Here is a 20533-nt window from a genome sequence, read left to right on the forward strand (position 1 = left end):
TAAATTAATCCTAATTAAACAAAATAATACATAAAAGAATTTCAAAAAAAAACTTTCGATTTATATATTAAATAAATGAAGTGCCTGATTAAAGGGTTACCTTGATAGGGTAAATAAAGTAAATAAAATTACCTTCATTAAAATTACATAAGATAGAATTAGGCTACCTCCTTTAGTATCAAAAACTAACGTGCATCATACACCTTAATGTAAAAAGGTAAGCTAAACAAGCTAATGGGTTCATACCCCATTTATAGAGGTATCAATCCTCTCCTTTTTAATGACCAACAACTCTACAAAACTTCTCTTCCTATCAACATTAATGATAGGAACGATCCTGTCCATTTCATCAAATTCCTGATTTGGGGTTTGAATAGGACTTGAGATCAACTTACTTTCATTTATTCCGCTCCTAACAAGAAATAAAAATATAATAATAAATGAATCATCAATTAAATATTTTATTGTCCAAGCAATAGCATCGACAATATTATTATTTTCAATTTTGCTGATTCAAATAAAATATCCCATGGGATGGGAAACAGAATTTATCCCATCAATAATAATTAGATCTAGACTATTATTAAAGATTGGAGCTGCACCTTTCCATTTCTGATTTCCAGAAGTTATAGGAGCATCAAGATGAAATAATTGTTTAACATTAATAACATGACAAAAAATCGCCCCAATAATGGTCTTATCTTATTGTATTCAATTAAGAACTTTTATTTGAACAATTATTATCTTAAGAATTATTATTGGGGCAATAGGAGGTTTAAATCAAACATCCTTACGACAACTTTTAGCATATTCATCAATCAGACATCTAGGTTGAATAATTAGATCATTAACAGTCAGAGAAAACATCTGAGAACTATACTTCATTATTTACTCACTATTAAGATTAATTATAGTTTTATTATTTAAGCAAATAAATTTATTTTTCATAAATCAAATTTATTCAGCCAGAAATATAAAAACCGAAATTAAATTCATAATATTCTTATCTTTATTATCTTTAGGTGGACTACCACCATTCCTTGGATTCTTACCAAAATGAATTGTAATACAATCATTAATAGAAAACAATATAACAACTATTATAACTATTATAGTTGTATTTACCACAATTACACTCTACTACTATATACGTATTAGATTCTCAGCTCTAATTATATCATACACAGAAAATTCGTGATCTATAAAGATAAAGTCCCAAAAATCAAGAATCATTCTTCCTATAACAGTAATAATTTCAACAATAGGATTGACTTCAACATCAACCTTAATTTCATTATACTAAGGACTTAAGTTAATCAAACTAATAACCTTCAAAGTTATAATTAAAAGAATAATCTTTTAGGCCTTAGTAAAATTTTACACCTCTAGAATTGCAGTCTAGAATCATAATTGAATATAAGACCTAAATATGATAAGAGAGAAAACATCTCATAAGTAGATTTACAGTCTACCACCTAAAATTCAGCCATCTTACTGCAAAAATGATTATTCTCAACAAACCATAAGGACATTGGTACTTTATACTTCATATTTGGAGCATGAGCAGGAATAGTAGGAACATCAATAAGAATACTTATTCGTGCTGAACTTGGCCAACCCGGATCTCTAATTGGGGATGACCAGATTTATAATGTTATTATTACAGCTCACGCATTCGTAATAATTTTCTTTATAGTAATACCTATTATAATTGGTGGATTTGGTAATTGACTTGTTCCACTAATAATTGGTGCACCAGATATAGCATTTCCACGAATAAATAATATAAGTTTTTGATTACTACCACCTTCACTAACCCTTCTTCTTACATCTTCTATAGTAGATAATGGTGCTGGTACAGGATGAACAGTTTACCCTCCTCTAGCAGGAGCTATTGCACACGGGGGTGCATCTGTAGATCTAGCTATTTTTTCACTGCACTTAGCAGGTGTATCATCTATTCTTGGTGCAGTGAATTTCATTACAACAGCAATTAATATACGATCAGAAAGTATAACTTTAGATCAAACACCTTTATTTGTATGATCTGTAGCTATTACAGCATTACTTCTCCTTCTTTCACTTCCAGTTTTAGCAGGAGCTATTACTATATTATTAACAGATCGAAATTTAAATACATCATTCTTTGACCTCGACGATACTCTGACTACCCAGACGCATATACATCATGAAACGTAGTATCAAGAATTGGGTCTACAATTTCTATTGTAGGAATCATTATATTCATTGTAATTATATGAGAAAGAATGATTACAAACCGAGCAATTATATTTAGAGCTAACATAAGAAGATCAACAGAATGACTACAAAATAACCCTCCTGCAGAACATAGTTACTCAGAATTACCATTAATCTCTAGATTCTAATATGGCAGATTAGTGCAGTAGATTTAAGCTCTACAAATAAAGGTTTGACCTTTTATTAGAATATATTTATTAATGGCAACATGATCAAATTTATCTCTTCAAGATGGAGCTTCACCATTAATGGAGCAATTATCATTCTTTCATGATCATACTATGGTCGTATTATTATTAATTACAGTAATTGTAGGTTATGCCCTAAGTTATATATTATTTATTGCCTATACTAACCGTAATATACTTCATGGACATTTAATTGAAACAATCTGAACAGCTTTACCAGCAATTACATTAATTTTTATTGCCCTTCCATCATTACGACTATTATATTTACTTGATGATTCAGTAGATGCAATAATTACAATTAAAACCATTGGACGACAATGATATTGAAGATATGAATATTCAGACTTCATAGACGTAGAATTTGACACTTATATAACACCAGAACAAGACCTAGAAAATGATGGATTCCGACTACTAGATGTAGATAACCGAACAATCCTACCAATAAATACAGAAGTACGAGTATTAACAAGAGCATCAGATGTTCTACACTCATGAGCAGTTCCTGCATTAGGGGTTAAAATTGATGCAACGCCAGGTCGGTTAAATCAAGGAACATTCACAATAAATCGACCTGGATTATTCTTTGGACAATGCTCAGAAATCTGTGGAGCAAACCACAGATTTATACCAATTGTAATTGAAAGAACTTCAGTAAATTTATTTATTAAGTGATTATCTAAGATAATTTAAGGAGTTAGTTAAAATAAATAACATTAGAGTGTCAATCTAAAGTAACTAAAAAAATTAGTACACCTTGAAATTCATCAGATGACTGAAAGTAAGTAATGGTCTCTTAAACCAAATAATAGTAAATTAACGACTACTTCTGATGGGGAAATTATATCCAAATCCCTCAAACATCCCCTCTTATATGATTCTCACTATTCATTATATTTTCAGCTACATTAATCTTGTTTAATCAAATAAACTTCTTCTCATTTAAACCTAACCTTATTAAAAGAGCAGAAAAAGGAACAATTGAAATAAAAAACTTAAATTGAAAATGATAACAAATCTATTCTCAACATTTGACCCATCAACTAACATCTTTAATTTATCATTAAATTGAACTAGAACATTTCTAGGACTATTATTAATCCCATCACTATTTTGACTTACACCATCACGAATTAACATTATCTGAAATAAACTAAATTTAACCTTACATAATGAATTTAAAACACTTCTTGGACCAAAATCATTTAATGGAACAACATTCATTTTCATCTCAATTTTTATTATAATATTATTTAACAATTTCATAGGATTATTCCCTTATATTTTTACTAGAACAAGACATTTAGCATTAACATTTGCAATTGCCCTACCTATATGGCTAAGATTTATATTATTTGGATGAATTAACCATACTAATCATATATTTACACACCTTGTACCACAAGGTACACCGCCTGCATTAATATCATTTCTAGTACTAATTGAAACAGTTAGTAATGTTATTCGACCAGGTACATTAGCAGTACGGTTGGCAGCAAATATAATTGCAGGACACTTATTATTAACCTTATTAGGAAACACAGGACCATCTATAGCAATAAACTTAATCTCATTACTAATTATTGGACAAATACTTCTATTAATTCTAGAATCAGCAGTAGCAATAATTCAAGCCTATGTTTTCTCAATTCTAAGAACTCTATATTCTAGAGAAGTATATTAAACCTATGTTAACAACTCACTCAAACCACCCATTCCACTTAGTAGACTATAGACCTTGACCATTAACAGGAGCAATTGGAGCAATAGTCCTAGTATCAGGACTAGCAAAATGATTCCACCTATTTAATATTAACTTATTCATAATTGGATTTGGAATTACCCTACTAACTATAATTCAATGATGACGAGATGTAGTACGAGAAGGAACATATCAAGGATTACACACAGGATTTGTATCAATTGGATTACGATGAGGAATAATTTTATTTATTGCATCAGAGGTATTATTTTTCGTTTCTTTTTTTTGAGCATTCTTTAGAAGAAGATTAGCACCAACAATTGAACTAGGAATACTATGACCTCCAATAGGAATTCAACCCTTTAACCCTATACAAATTCCATTACTTAATACAGCTATTCTTTTAGCATCAGGAGTAACAGTAACATGAGCACATCATAGTTTAATGGAATCTAATCATACTCAAGCACTACAAGGATTATTCTTCACAGTGTTATTAGGACTATACTTTACAATACTTCAAGCATATGAATATTGAGAAGCACCTTTTACCATTGCAGATGCAGTTTATGGATCAACATTCTTTGTTGCAACAGGATTCCATGGTTTACACGTAATTATTGGAACAATCTTTTTATCAACATGTCTACTTCGACACTCAATAAATCAATTTTCACCAAGACATCACTTTGGATTTGAAGCAGCAGCATGATACTGACACTTCGTAGACGTAGTATGATTATTCTTATATATCTCTATTTATTGATGAGGTAGATAATTGTTTTTCTAGTATAAATAGTACATTTGACTTCCAATCAGAAAGCTTGATATAAATCAAGAAAAACAATTCTAATTCTATCAACAAGAGTTATCATTAGATTTATTATTCCAAAAATGTTATAATCCTGGCAACAACACTATCAAAAAAATTAATTAATGATCGAGAAAAAAGATCACCATTTGAATGTGGGTTTGATCCAAAAAGATCAGCACGAATACCATTCTCAATACGATTCTTCCTAATCGCAGTAATCTTTTTAATTTTTGATGTAGAAATTGCACTAATTCTACCAATTGTAATTATTTTTAAAACTTCAGACATTATAATCTGAACAGTATCAACAATATTTTTTATTCTAGTTCTATTAGGAGGACTATACCATGAATGAAACCAAGGAGCATTACAATGAGCAGAATAAAGGGTTGTAGTTAAATATAACATTTGGGTTGCATTCAAAAAGTATTGATATTATCAATCAACCTTAAATAGAATAAGAAGCGAAATATTGCAGTCAGTTTCGACCTGGAAGATTGGTATGTACTACCCTTATTCTTATTAATTGAAGCCAAAAAGAGGCGTATTACTGTTAATAATATAATTGAACTATAATAGTTCCAATTAAGGAAATGTAAAGCCAATATGAAAGCTGCTAACTTTTTATATTGGCGGTTAAACTCCGTTAACATTTCTGAAATTTATATAGTTTAAATAAAACATTACATTTTCACTGTAAAAATAATATCACACGCGAGACAGATACTTAAAAGTAAAAATACTTCCTTAACATCTTCAGTGTCACGCTCTAATTATAAGCTATTTAAGTAAACGAAAAACAATATTACCAAAATAAATATTCAAAAAATAAAAGTTAAAAGATAAATCTTGAAATTAGAATCATATCAACCTTAAATATAACCAATTAAATAAATAAATAATCTATATAAACCTTGACCACCAAGTAATTCACCTCAACCATAATCAAATGACTTAGATGAATAATAACCTATTTTTAAAGGCATATATCTAATAAACTTAGTTGAAAGAAAAGGTATAAATCATATAGAACCAGCAAATCTAACAAAAGAAAGTATACTTAAAGAAAATAAATTATGAGAAAAATCAAAATTAGAAATAAGATAACCTAAATAAGCACCTAAAATAACAACTGTAATAGTTAAAAACTTTAAATAATAAGGTAAAGCTATCACATGAGGAATAGGAAAAATTAATCAAGATAAAAGACTACCACCAAAAACAGCAACAAACAATAGACCAATTATTCCAAATGAAATATAATAACCCTTATCATCAAAAGAAAATCTAGAATAAAAATTATTATCACCAGATATTGAATAATAAAACAAACGAAAAGAATAAGAAGCAGTTAAACCAGTAGAAAAAAAATAAAGAAAAAAAATTAAACAATTAATTCATCTTAAACAAACCATCTCAAGAATTAAATCCTTTGAATAAAATCCCGCTAAAAAAGGTATTCCACACAAAGATAAACTAGAAACATTAAAACAAACTGAAGTTAAAGGTATGAAATTAACAATTGATCCTATAAAACGAATATCCTGAGAATCCTTCAAATTATGAATTATTGAACCTGCACATATAAATAATAATGCCTTAAATAAAGCATGAGCCAATAAATGAAAAAATGCAAGCTTTGGTTAACCTATAGCCAAAATTCTTATTATTAAACCAAGTTGTCTTAAAGTAGAAAGAGCAATAATCTTCTTTAAATCAAACTCAAAATTAGCGCCCAATCCAGCCATAAATATAGTTATACAACCAATTAAAAGTAAAAATCAACCACAATTATAAGTATCCAATATTGGTCTAAAACGAATTAATAAATAAACACCAGCAGTAACAAGAGTAGAAGAATGAACTAAAGCAGAAACAGGAGTAGGAGCTGCTATAGCAGCAGGAAGTCATGAAGAGAAAGGAATCTGAGCTCTCTTAGTTATAGCTGCTAAAACAATTAATATAGTAATGAGCTTTATTTCAAAAGAATTAGAAATAAAATCATAATAATAAATATAATTTCAACCACCAAAATTTAACATTCATGCAATAGAAATTAAAATAGCAACATCACCAATACGATTAGAAACTGCAGTTAATATACCAGCACTATAAGATTTTACATTTTGATAATAAATAACTAAACAATAAGAAACTAAACCTAAACCATCTCAACCTAATAAAATTCTAATTAAATTAGGACTAATAATTAAAAAACCTATAGAAAGAATAAATATTAAAACAATAATAATAAAACGATTTATATTCTTTTCACCAGATATATAATCCTCTCTATAATAAATAACCAAAGAAGAAATATATATAACAAAAGATATAAAAATAAGAGATACTCAATCCAAAATTAAAGTTATAACAACTATAGAACCATTTAAATTGAAAAGCTCTCACTCAACAAAAACTCTATAATCAATTATTAAATAATAAATACCTAAAATAAAAATTATAGTTCTCGAAATAAACAAAGAAAAAAAAACTCAAAGAACAAATAGAAAATAAATTCACGGCCTAAGATGAAAAACTTCATATCATTGATTCCACAAAACAATATTTTTAATTAAAATACTTAAGCAAACTAAACAAAGAAATATTCACCCTTTAAACAGAGAATATTTAAAGGCAATCAATGTAAAAGTAAAAGATGATATTCACGAAAATAACCAAGAGAACAAGTATAAACACCAGAATAATAATTCCCATGCTGAGAATAAGAATATATATACAAAGTATAAACAGCTCTAAAAAAAGATAAAAAAATCAAAGCAAAGAATCTAAAAGAAGATCAAGATATAATTCTATTTAATAATCTAATTTCACCTACCAAATGTAAAGAAGGAGGAGCAGCCATATTTGATGATCTTAAAAGAAATCATCATAAAGCCATTCTTGGCATCAAATTAATTATACCCTTGTTAATTAATAATCTTCGTCTACCTAAACGTTCATAAATAATATTAGATAAACAAAATAAACCAGAAGAACATAAACCATGACCAACCATTAGAGAAAGAGAACCTACACAACCTCATCAATTCATAGTCATCAATCCACCAATAACCATTCTTATATGAGCAACAGAAGAATATGCAATTAAAGACTTTAAATCAACCTGACGAAAACAAATAAATCTTACAATAACACCCCCAGATAAACCTAAAGACAATCAAAAATAATTAAACTTTAAACCCAAATAAGAAATAACCTTTATAACACGAAAAATACCATAACCACCTAACTTTAATAAAACACCAGCAAGAATTATTCTACCTGAAATAGGGGCCTCTACATGAGCCTTAGGAAGTCATAAATGAACCAAAAACATAGGTATCTTAACTAAAAAAGCCAAAATTATAAATACATAAAACATAAAATAATAAGAACCAAAATCAACCAATAAAGGAAAATATAAAGTATTAGAAAAATCATAAACCTTAAATAAAACTAATAATAAAGGTAATCTAGCAACCAAAGTATAAAAAATTAAATAAACACCAGCCTGCAAACGCTCAGGTTGATAACCCCAACCCAAAATTAAAAGTAAAGTAGGAACTAATCTAGCCTCAAAAAAATTATAAAAAGAAAGAAGACTTAATCTAGCAAATGAACAATAAAGCATAATTATTAAAATCAAAACCATAAAAACAAAAAAATTAGAATGATATGAACTTAAATAAACTGAACCTCTAGCAGTGATTATTAAAGAACAAATCCAAAAACTAAGTAAAATTAAACTAAAAGAAAAATAATCAATACCAAAATAATATCTAATTATATTCAAATCAGCATATGAATAAACACAAATTATAAAAACAAAACCCGACAGAAACATTAAAGAATGAACCAACCATCAACAATTATTTAATAAACAAAGAGGGATCAAAAAAATAGTTATAAATAAACACTTTAACATAAAGATAAACCAAAAGAATTAAAAAAATCATTACCATGAGAACGAATTATTGAAACTAAAATAGAAAGACCTAAAGCACCCTCACAAACAGAAAAAACTAAAAAAATAACAGGAAAAAAATAATCATAATCAAACTCAATAAGAAAAACAATAACTAACATAAATAAAGAAAGAACAATATATTCTAATCTCAAAAGAACCATTAATAAATGTTTACGTTTAGAAGAAAAAACATAAACACCAGCAAAATAAATCAATAAAGAAGTAAAAATAGAGAATATAAACATTAGTTTTAATAGTTTAAAAAAAACGCCGGTCTTGTAAACCGGAAATAAGTCCAGCCCCCACTTTTAAAACTTCAGAGGTGGAAAAGCTTCCATCATCGGTCCCCAAAACCGGTATTTTAAATAAACTAACCCCTGAAATGATCAAAATAATAATTATATCATTATCAAATGTAATAAATATTAATTTTATTAAATTAAGACACCCAATATCAATAATGCTTTTTATTATCCTTCAAACCTTCCTAGTTGGATTAATAACAGGAACAATAATAGAAAGATATTGATTATCATATATTTTATTTTTAACATTTCTTGGTGGTATACTAGTATTATTTATTTACATTACAAGAACTGCATCAAACGAAATATTTCAGCCTAAATCAATCACTATAATTATTACATTAATAATGTGAGTATTTATCATATTAATATTAATTATTCTAGATATATCTATATTTATAGACTTTTTCAAAAACACCGAAACTATAAATATTGATAATTCAATCAATTATCAAGAAATAACAATATCTTTAGAAAAATTATATAATAGACCAACATTCATTATTACAATAATAATAATAATTTATTTATTTTTAGCACTACTAGCAGTTGTTAAAATCACCAATATTAATCAGGGACCTATTCGTAAAATAAGATAATTACTAATGAATAAACCCTTACGATTAAGACATCCTTTAATTAAAATTATTAATAACTCTTTAATTGACTTACCTGCCCCAACAAATATTTCATTTTGATGAAATTTTGGATCCCTATTAGGGTTATGTTTGGTAATTCAAATCGTAACTGGACTACTTTTAGCTATACATTATACATCAAATATTGAAATAGCATTCAGTAGTGTAGTACACATCTGCCGAGACGTAAATAATGGTTGAATTATCCGAACCTTACACGCAAATGGAGCATCTATATTTTTTATTTGTATTTACTTACATGTAGGACGGGGAATTTACTATGGATCTTATATATATATACATACCTGAATAACTGGTACAGTGATTTTATTTTTAGTTATAGCAACTGCATTTATAGGATATGTCTTACCCTGAGGCCAAATATCTTTTTGACGTGCAACAGTAATTACTAATTTATTATCAGCAATCCCATACTTAGGAGCAGATTTAGTCCAATGAGTATGAGGAGGATTCGCTGTTGATAATGCAACATTAAATCGATTCTTCACATTCCATTTTGTATTACCATTTATTATTGCTGCTATAGCAGCAATTCATTTATTTTGTCTTCACCAAACAGGATCTAATAATCCTCTTGGACTAAATGGAGATATTGAAAAAATTCCATTCCATCCATACTTTACCTTTAAGGATTCTATTACATTTGTAATAATAACATCATTATTAAATATACTATGTTTAATTAATCCTTACCTATTAGGAGATCCAGATAACTTTGTACCTGCCAACCCATTAGTAACACCAGTTCACATTCAACCAGAATGATATTTCCTATTTGCATATGCAATTCTACGATCTATCCCTAATAAGTTAGGAGGTGTTATTGCATTATTTTTATCAATTAGAATCTTAATAATTTTACCATTTTATAATAAAACACCATTCCGAGGCATTCAATTTTACCCTATTAATCAAATTTTATTCTGAATTATAGTAGTTGTTGTATGCTTACTAACGTGAATTGGTAAACGACCTGTTGAAGAACCTTATATTATAACAGGTCAAATCTTAACAATTATTTACTTCACATATTTCTTAATTAATGTCCATGTTGCAAACGCATGAGATAAATTAATTAAGGAATAAAGTTAATTAGCTTAGGAAAAGCATATGTTTTGAAAACATAAAATTAGAAGTTTAACTCTTCTATTAACTTTTCTCAAAAAATTTCACTAAACAAATGAGATAAATAAAATCTTTAAACCAACAAAGAAAATAAAAAAATTCAAAGATAAAGGTAAAAAACTTTTTCAAGCTAAGTACATTAATTTATCATAACGGAACCGTGGTAATGTTCCACGAACCCAAATAAAACCAAAAGATATAATAGCAAGCTTAATAAAAAATATAAAAGAATAAAAATCACCGCCCAAAAAAATTAAAGCCAATAACATTCTTATGAAGACAATTCTAGTATATTCAGCTAAAAAAATTAAAGTAAAACCACCCACACCATACTCAATATTAAATCCTGAAACTAACTCAGATTCCCCTTCAGCAAAATCAAAAGGAGTACGATTAGTTTCAGCTAAGCAAGAAGCAAAACAAGCTAAAGCTAAAGGAAAAGAAATAATAATAAATCAACAATAAAGCTGATAGTTTATAAAATCAAACATATTAAAACTACCAATTAAAATAATTAAAGACAATAAAATTAAAGCTAAACTAACTTCATAAGAAATTGTTTGAGCAACAGAACGAAGAAAACCTAATAATGAATAATTTGAATTAGAAGATCAACCAGCAATTATAACAGTATAAACACCTAATCTAGTACAACATAAAAAAAATAAAAATCCATAAGAAAAAGAACACATATAAGTTAAATAAGGAAAAATTACTCAAACGGCTAAAGAAATCATTAAATTAAAAACAGGGGAAAAAAATAAAGTAGGTAATTAGATATAATAGGAATTGGCTGCTCCTTACAAATTAACTTAATAGCATCTCTAAATGGCTGAGGAATTCCAACAAAACCTACCTTATTTGGACCCTTTCGAATCTGAATATAACCTAAAACCTTACGCTCTAATAAAGTTAAAAAGGCAACACTAATTAAAACACAAATAACCAATAAAAGAAAATTCAAAATAAATATAAATAAATCATAAAGTATCAATACTATTTGTAGAAAAAATCTACATAAATGAATTCTAAATTCAACACATTAATCTGTCAAAATAGTAAATAAATTAATATTAATCAATATAACAAAAAATATTTTAACCATATGGTCCTTTCGTACTAATATGGATTAACAATCTTAGGATAGAAACCGACCTGGCTCACGCCGGTCTGAACTCAGATCATGTAAGAATTTAAAGGTCGAACAGACCTAATCATTGGGCTCCTGCACCCAAAATTTTTCTTAATCCAACATCGAGGTCGCAATCTGCTTTGTCGATATGAGCTCTCAAAAACAATTACGCTGTTATCCCTAAGGTAACTTAATCTTATGATCATAAATTATGGATCAAAATAACAAACATAAATAAATGATATAATAATGAAGAGTTTATCTATTCATCATGTCACCCCAACAAAACATCATCATTAAATATAGAAAGACAAACAAAAAACTATATAAAAGTAAAATGTCAAGCTCTATAGGGTCTTCTCGTCCTAAAGAAGAATTTAAGCCTTTTGACTCAAAAGTTAAATTCAAAAATTTATTAAGAGACAGTTGATTTCTCGTCAAGCCATTCATTCCAGCCACTAATTAAGAGACTGATGATTATGCTACCTTTGCACGGTCAAAATACCGCGGCTCTTTAAAAATACGCTCAGTGAGCAGGCCAGACCTCAAAATATAAACAAGAGGACATGTTTTTGATAAACAGGCGGAAATCAATTTTGCCTAGTTCCTTATAATAAGTTCACAAGGTAAAAATTTCATACAAATAAATATACTAATTCTATCATTATTACAAAAATTTTAAAATTAAATTAATAATCTTAATAAAAAACCTAAAATATTTATAAAATGAAAATAAAAAATAATGAACTAAAACGTAATCTTAAAGACAGCTGGTTTAAAGCTTACTATTATATTTCTATAAAATAAATTATAGGTTATTAACTTCAAAGCTTATCCCTTAAAGAATAAATAAGTTAATATTTTTACTTAAAAAATTAAATAAAAACAAATAACTTTAAAAAATTAAATTTTTTCTTAAGAAACTAGATATCTTGGGAAACGATTAACATCTCATTTCTATAAATAATTTAATAATAATTATGATACATTAACTATAAATTATTTATAAATCACCCCAAATCGAGACAAGTAAAATAAATACTAAAATTTTGATAAACCCTGATACAAAAGGTACAATAAATATAATCTACTTAAAAAAATTTAAAATAATATTTCATAAAACACTTACATTACCAATAAACTATAATTTAAAAAATCATTTCTATAAAATATACTAAGACAAAAATACAATAAAATTATTTATATTAAATAATTAAATAAACAAAAAATAAATATAATAAAATAAATAATCAAGATATCCTGATTTGCACAGAAAAATTTTCAGTGTAAATGAAACACTTTACTAATAAGTTATATCTTGAAACTCTTCCTAGATACACTTTCCAGTACATCTACTATGTTACGACTTATCTCATCTAAATTGAAGCTACTTTAAAATAAAATAGAATAATCAATAATGAGAGCGACGGGCGATGTGTACACATCTCAGAGCCAATATCAGTTAAATTAAATAAATTAAATTACTATCAAATCCACCTTCATTAACAGTATTTCACTATCAAATCCGTTATAAACAAAAATCTATTGTAACCCACCTCCTCTTAACTATAAGCTGCACCTTGACCTGAAATATTTTATAATTATAAATCTTGAGAATTATAACTCTAAAAAGATTCTCTGATAACGGAGATATACAAACAAATAAATTAAGTAGAGTAAATCGTGTATTATCAATCATGGGGTAGGTTCCTCTGAATGGAATGAGATACCGCCAAATTCTTTGGGTTTAAAGACCTTAACTAATAGTACCCTGGTAAATATAATTAACATTTAAAATAATAGGGTATCTAATCCTAGTTTATTATTTAAATTTCACAGATTCATAAAAAGGGCCACAAATAAATTTTAACATTTCACCTTACAAATTTATATTTCAACCCTAATAATATAAACAACTGTTTTAACCAATAATATTCACTTGTATCAATCGTATAACCGCGGCTGCTGGCACGAATTATGCCGATACTAAATCAATTGCTAAACCCAAAATCACTTGATAATTAAATCAAATTACTGCAAAAAGAACATTTAGTCTAACAAAACATACATATAATACAAAGAAAAAGTGAATAAACAAGCAAGAATAAAACTTTTAAAAATAAAAAATAAGAAAATTTTAAATCTATTAATTCAGGAAAAAATAAAAGATTCAAATATTTAAAGAAAAAAAAGAAAAAAACCACTAACATTAACAAAAAAAAAAAGAAACGCCCCTATGTATGACCACAACAACTTCTCTATTATATATAATTAAAGATTAATACAGTTATAATAGTTGTTATTTTGTTTTCTATTAATGATTGTATTACATTTCATTTTGGTAAGAATCCAAGGAATGGTGGTAGTCCACCTAAAGATAATAAAGATAAGAATATTATGAATTTAGAATTCATTTATGTAGATTTTTTCTACAAATAGTATTGATACTTAATGATTTATTTATATTTATTTTGAATTTTCTTTTATTGGTTATTTGTGTTTTAATTAGTGTTGCCTTTTTAACTTTATTAGAGCGTAAGGTTTTAGGTTATATTCAGATTCGAAAGGGTCCAAATAAGGTAGGTTTTGTTGGAATTCCTCAGCCATTTAGAGATGCTATTAAGTTAATTTGTAAGGAGCAGCCAATTCCTATTATATCTAATTACCTACTTTATTATTTTTCCCCTGTTTTTAATTTAATGATTTCTTTAGCCGTTTGAGTAAATTTTCCTTATTTAACTTATATGTGTTCTTTTTCTTATGGATTTTTATTTTTTTATGTTGTACTAGATTAGGTGTTTATACTGTTATAATTGCTGGTTGTTCTTCTAATTCAAATTATTCATTATTAGGTTCTCTTCGTTCTGTTGCTCAAACAATTTCTTATGAAGTTAGTTTAGCTTTAATTTTATTGTCTTTAATTATTTTAATTGGTAGTTTTAATATGTTTGATTTTATAAACTATCAGCTTTATTGTTGATTTATTATTATTTCTTTTCCTTTAGCTTTAGCTTGTTTTGCTTCTTGCTTAGCTGAAACTAATCGTACTCCTTTTGATTTTGCTGAAGGGGATTCTGAGTTAGTTTCAGGATTTAATATTGAGTATGGTGCGGGTGGTTTTACTTTAATTTTTTTAGCTGAATATACTAGAATTGTCTTCATAAGAATGTTATTGGCTTTAATTTTTTTGGGCGGTGATTTTTATTCTTTTATATTTTTTATTAAGCTTGCTATTATATCTTTTGGTTTTATTTGGGTTCGTGGAACATTACCACGGTTCCGTTATGATAAATTAATGTACTTAGCTTGAAAAAGTTTTTTACCTTTATCTTTGAATTTTTTTATTTTCTTTGTTGGTTTAAAGATTTTATTTATCTCATTTGTTTAGTGAAATTTTTTGAGAAAAGTTAATAGAAGAGTTAAACTTCTAATTTTATGTTTTCAAAACATATGCTTTTCCTAAGCTAATTAACTTTATTCCTTAATTAATTTATCTCATGCGTTTGCGACATGGACATTAATTAAGAAATATGTGAAGTAAATAATTGTTAAGATTTGACCTGTTATAATATAAGGTTCTTCAACAGGTCGTTTACCAATTCACGTTAGTAAGCATACAACAACTACTATAATTCAGAATAAAATTTGATTAATAGGGTAAAATTGAATGCCTCGGAATGGTGTTTTATTATAAAATGGTAAAATTATTAAGATTCTAATTGATAAAAATAATGCAATAACACCTCCTAACTTATTAGGGATAGATCGTAGAATTGCATATGCAAATAGGAAATATCATTCTGGTTGAATGTGAACTGGTGTTACTAATGGGTTGGCAGGTACAAAGTTATCTGGATCTCCTAATAGGTAAGGATTAATTAAACATAGTATAATTAATAATGATGTTATTATTACAAATGTAATAGAATCCTTAAAGGTAAAGTATGGATGGAATGGAATTTTTTCAATATCTCCATTTAGTCCAAGAGGATTATTAGATCCTGTTTGGTGAAGAAAAAATAAATGAATTGCTGCTATAGCAGCAATAATAAATGGTAATACAAAATGGAATGTGAAGAATCGATTTAATGTTGCATTATCAACAGCGAATCCTCCTCATACTCATTGGACTAAATCTGTTCCTAAGTATGGGATTGCTGATAATAAATTAGTAATTACTGTTGCACCTCAAAAAGATATTTGGCCTCAGGGTAAGACATATCCTATAAATGCAGTTGCTATAACTAAAAAAAAATCACTGTACCAATTATTCAGGTACGTATATATATATATAAGATCCATAGTAAATTCCCCGTCCTACATGTAAGTAAATACAAATAAAAAATATAGATGCTCCATTTGCGTGTAAGGTTCGGATAATTCAACCATTATTTACGTCTCGGCAGATGTGTACTACACTACTGAATGCTATTTCAATATTTGATGTATAATGTATAGCTAAAAGTAGTCCAGTTACGATTTGAATTACCAAACATAACCCTAATAGGGATCCAAAATTTCATCAAAATGAAATATTTGTTGGGGCAGGTAAGTCAATTAATGAGTTATTAATAATTTTAATTAAAGGATGTCTTAATCGTAAGGGTTTATTCATTAGTAATTATCTTATTTTACGAATAGGTCCCTGATTAATATTGGTGATTTTAACAACTGCTAGTAGTGCTAAAAATAAATAAATTATTATTATTATTGTAATAATGAATGTTGGTCTATTATATAATTTTTCTCAAGATATTGTTATTTCTTGATAATTGATTGAATTATCAATATTTATAGTTTCGGTGTTTTTGAAAAAGTCTATAAATATAGATATATCTAGAATAATTAATATTAATATGATAAATACTCACATTATTAATGTAATAATTATAGTGATTGATTTAGGCTGAAATATTTCTTTTGATGCAATTCTTGTAATGTAAATAAATAATACTAGTATACCACCAAGAAATGTTAAAAATAAAATATATGATAATCAATATCTTTCTATTATTGTTCCTGTTATTAATCCAACTAGGAAGGTTTGAAGGATAATAAAAAGCATTATTGATATTGGGTGTCTTAATTTAATAAAATTAATATTTATTACATTTGATAATGATATAATTATTATTTTGATCATTTCAGGGGTTAGTTTATTTAAAATACCGGTTTTGGGGACCGATGATGGAAGCTTTTCCACCTCTGAAGTTTTAAAAGTGGGGGCTGGACTTATTTCCGGTTTACAAGACCGGCGTTTTTTTAAACTATTAAAACTAATGTTTATATTCTCTATTTTTACTTCTTTATTGATTTATTTTGCTGGTGTTTATGTTTTTTCTTCTAAACGTAAACATTTATTAATGGTTCTTTTGAGATTAGAATATATTGTTCTTTCTTTATTTATGTTAGTTATTGTTTTTCTTATTGAGTTTGATTATGATTATTTTTTTCCTGTTATTTTTTTAGTTTTTTCTGTTTGTGAGGGTGCTTTAGGTCTTTCTATTTTAGTTTCAATAATTCGTTCTCATGGTAATGATTTTTTTAATTCTATTGGTTTATCTTTATGTTAAAGTATTTATTTATAACTATTTTTTGATCCCTCTTTGTTTATTAAATAATTGTTGATGGTTGGTTCATTCTTTAATGTTTCTGTCGGGTTTTGTTTTTATAATTTGTGTTTATTCATATGCTGATTTGAATATAATTAGATATTATTTTGGTATTGATTATTTTTCTTTTAGTTTAATTTTACTTAGTTTTTGGATTTGTTCTTTAATAATCACTGCTAGAGGTTCAGTTTATTTAAGTTCATATCATTCTAATTTTTTTGTTTTTATGGTTTTGATTTTAATAATTATGCTTTATTGTTCATTTGCTAGATTAAGTCTTCTTTCTTTTTATATTTTTTTTGAGGCTAGATTAGTTCCTACTTTACTTTTAATTTTGGGTTGGGGTTATCAACCTGAGCGTTTGCAGGCTGGTGTTTATTTAATTTTTTATACTTTGGTTGCTAGATTACCTTTATTATTAGTTTTATTTAAGGTTTATGATTTTTCTAATACTTTATATTTTCCTTTATTGGTTGATTTTGGTTCTTATTATTTTATGTTTTATGTATATATAATTTTGGCTTTTTTAGTTAAGATACCTATGTTTTTGGTTCATTTATGACTTCCTAAGGCTCATGTAGAGGCCCCTATTTCAGGTAGAATAATTCTTGCTGGTGTTTTATTAAAGTTAGGTGGTTATGGTATTTTTCGTGTTATAAAGGTTATTTCTTATTTGGGTTTAAAGTTTAATTATTTTTGATTGTCTTTAGGTTTATCTGGGGGTGTTATTTTAAGATTTATTTGTTTTCGTCAGGTTGATTTAAAGTCTTTAATTGCATATTCTTCTGTTGCTCATATTAGAATGGTTATTGGTGGATTGATGACTATGAACTGATGAGGTTGTGTAGGTTCTCTTTCTCTAATGGTTTATGTTCTTCTGGTTTATTTTGTTTATCTAATATTATTTATGAACGTTTAGGTAGACGAAGATTATTAATTAACAAGGGTATAATTAATTTGATGCCAAGAATGGCTTTATGATGATTTCTTTTAAGATCATCAAATATGGCTGCTCCTCCTTCTTTAAATTTGGTAGGTGAAATTAGATTATTAAATAGAATTATATCTTGATCTTCTTTTAGATTCTTTGCTTTGATTTTTTTATCTTTTTTTAGAGCTGTTATACTTTGTATATATATTCTTATTCTCAGCATGGGAATTATTATTCTGGTGTTTATACTTGTTCTCTTGGTTATTTTCGTGAATATCATCTTTTAATTTTACATTGATTGCCTTTAAATATTCTCTGTTTAAAGGGTGAATATTTCTTTGTTTAGTTTGCTTAAGTATTTTAATTAAAAATATTGTTTTGTGGAATCAATGATATGAAGTTTTTCATCTTAGGCCGTGAATTTATTTTCTATTTGTTCTTTGAGTTTTTTTTCTTTGTTTATTTCGAGAACTATAATTTTTATTTTAGGTATTTATTATTTAATAATTGACTATAGAGTTTTTGTTGAGTGAGAGCTTTTCAATTTAAATGGTTCATAGTTGTTATAACTTTAATTTTGGATTGAATATCTCTTATTTTTATATCTTTTGTTATATATATTTCTTCTTTGGTTATTTATTATAGAGAGGATTATATATCTGGTGAAAAGAATATAAATCGTTTTATTATTATTGTTTTAATATTTATTCTTTCTATAGGTTTTTTAATTATTAGTCCTAATTTAATTAGAATTTTATTAGGTTGAGATGGTTTAGGTTTAGTTTCTTATTGTTTAGTTATTTATTATCAAAATGTAAAATCCTATAGTGCTGGTATATTAACTGCAGTTTCTAATCGTATTGGTGATGTTGCTATTTTAATTTCTATTGCATGAATGTTAAATTTTGGTGGTTGAAATTATATTTATTATTATGATTTTATTTCTAATTCTTTTGAAATAAAGCTCATTACTATATTAATTGTTTTAGCAGCTATAACTAAGAGAGCTCAGATTCCTTTCTCTTCATGACTTCCTGCTGCTATAGCAGCTCCTACTCCTGTTTCTGCTTTAGTTCATTCTTCTACTCTTGTTACTGCTGGTGTTTATTTATTAATTCGTTTTAGACCAATATTGGATACTTATAATTGTGGTTGATTTTTACTTTTAATTGGTTGTATAACTATATTTATGGCTGGATTGGGCGCTAATTTTGAGTTTGATTTAAAGAAGATTATTGCTCTTTCTACTTTAAGACAACTTGGTTTAATAATAAGAATTTTGGCTATAGGTTATCCAAAGCTTGCATTTTTTCATTTATTGGCTCATGATTTATTTAAGGCATTATTATTTATATGTGCAGGTTCAATAATTCATAATTTGAAGGATTCTCAGGATATTCGTTTTATAGGATCAATTGTTAATTTCATACCTTTAACTTCAGTTTGTTTTAATGTTTCTAGTTTATCTTTGTGTGGAATACCTTTTTTAGCTTGATTTTATTCAAAGGATTTAATTCTTGAGATGGTTTGTTTAAGATGAATTAATTGTTTAATTTTTTTTCTTTATTTTTTTTCTACTGGTTTAACTGCTTCTTATTCTTTTCGTTTGTTTTATTATTCAATATCTGGTGATAATAATTTTTATTCTAGATTTTCTTTTGATGATAAGGGTTATTATATTTCATTTGGAATAATTGGTCTATTGTTTGTTGCTGTTTTTGGTGGTAGTCTTTTATCTTGATTAATTTTTCCTATTCCTCATGTGATTGCTTTACCTTATTATTTAAAGTTTTTAACTATTACAGTTGTTATTTTAGGTGCTTATTTAGGTTA

At 26.9% G+C, this 20533-nt stretch overlaps 2 long non-coding RNA genes across 2 annotated transcripts in view; one reads left to right on the top strand and one right to left on the bottom strand.

The window, feature by feature from the left end:
- LOC126307615 (uncharacterized) overlaps positions 1 to 4932 on the top strand; it is an 82901-nt gene extending 77969 nt beyond the window's left edge. Inside the window, exon 2 of the long non-coding RNA XR_007553650.1 lies at positions 3923 to 4932. This is a non-coding gene — a long non-coding RNA (uncharacterized LOC126307615). The remainder of the gene's footprint in view (positions 1 to 3922) is intronic.
- LOC126307610 (uncharacterized) overlaps positions 1 to 20533 on the bottom strand; it is a 49415-nt gene that overhangs the window by 3689 nt on the left and 25193 nt on the right. The window lies entirely within an intron of this gene.

The sequence above is a fragment of the Schistocerca gregaria genome, unplaced genomic scaffold (assembly GCF_023897955.1).
Source record: "Schistocerca gregaria isolate iqSchGreg1 unplaced genomic scaffold, iqSchGreg1.2 ptg000350l, whole genome shotgun sequence".
NCBI classification, from domain to species: Eukaryota; Metazoa; Arthropoda; class Insecta; order Orthoptera; family Acrididae; genus Schistocerca; species Schistocerca gregaria.